This window comes from Mus caroli, chromosome 6 (assembly GCF_900094665.2).
Source record: "Mus caroli chromosome 6, CAROLI_EIJ_v1.1, whole genome shotgun sequence".
Lineage (NCBI taxonomy): Eukaryota > Metazoa > Chordata > Mammalia > Rodentia > Muridae > Mus > Mus caroli.
The window spans coordinates 92,545,557-92,546,664 of NC_034575.1; the positions used below are offsets into that span (position 1 = coordinate 92,545,557).

The window sequence follows — 1,108 nt, forward strand, 5'->3', positions numbered from 1 at the left end:
TGGTGTGTGTGTGGTGTGATTTGTGTGTTTATGGTGCAATTTGTATATGGTACATGTGTATTTGTTTTGATAAATACTTAGTGGATAGCCCCTATGTTTGTTTAATATTTAGGACAGGGTCTTCTTATACCACAGCATGGCTGGCCTGGGTCTAGCTGCATAGTCTGCACTCAGACTCACAGCAATTCTTCTGTTCTAGCCTCCCACATTCTGGGGTTATGACAGTGACCCACTACTCCCAGCTAAAAATGTTGAACACTTCACAGATTTGCTGTCATCTTTATACAGAGGCCATGCTAATCTCTGTATCATTCCAATTTTAATAACTGCACTGCCAGAACTAGCCCTGTCTTTTGAATAGCAAAGATAACACAGGTTCCTTGCTGTGCTTATGTTCAAGATATTATTGTGCAGTCATGCTTAAATTTTCCTCCAATGCTGCCAGCCACTTCCAGTTTTTGAGGTCTTGATACTACATTATAGCAAAAACAAGCTGAAAGGAGGCACTGGATTTTCTGTGTCCCCCCAAATAATCTATCTCCCCAAATCTATGTGTTGGCAAGCAAATTCTCAGTAAAATCTGGTGAGTTTAGGTGACGTGTCCCCACCTTACACATATTAATGCCATTGTAACTGGGTCACGTTCCCTTTCTTGTTTTTCTGGGCTAGAGACCATTGTATCTCTCTCTCCCACAGGACATCTCAGGACNACCCTTGTGAGGTACCAGCTAGGTTCTGGAACTATAAGAGAGTAAACTTGAGATCCTTATAGTTGTTTTGTCTGCACTATTCCTGTACAGCAACACAAATGCACTCACAGACAAACACATAAGATTCTAAGATTTCACTTTACTTCAAATTTACAGTCATTCTGAGCTCTTAATTCCAATTGAGAGGAAAACAGATAAATGTGTTGTTTATGCCATGATGATACAAAATAAAATAGTGATCCGTGACCTGTAAACTAGAAGGGAGGTGACAACAATGGCATACTGGCTAAAAGATATATAAAGAACAGCTTTTTCTTTCAGACTCACATTGTNACTCTGAGACTGTGTGCTACACATTTGACTTGGAGATGTCAAAAAGCTGAACAGCCAGTATTTGT

The 1,108-nt window shown here is 40.0% G+C and overlaps 1 pseudogene; it reads right to left on the bottom strand.

Moving 5' to 3' along the window:
- Positions 1 to 244: 244 nt before the first annotated feature.
- Positions 245 to 345, bottom strand: LOC115031478 (annotated as a pseudogene).
- Between the last annotated feature and the right edge of the window lie 763 nt (positions 346 to 1,108).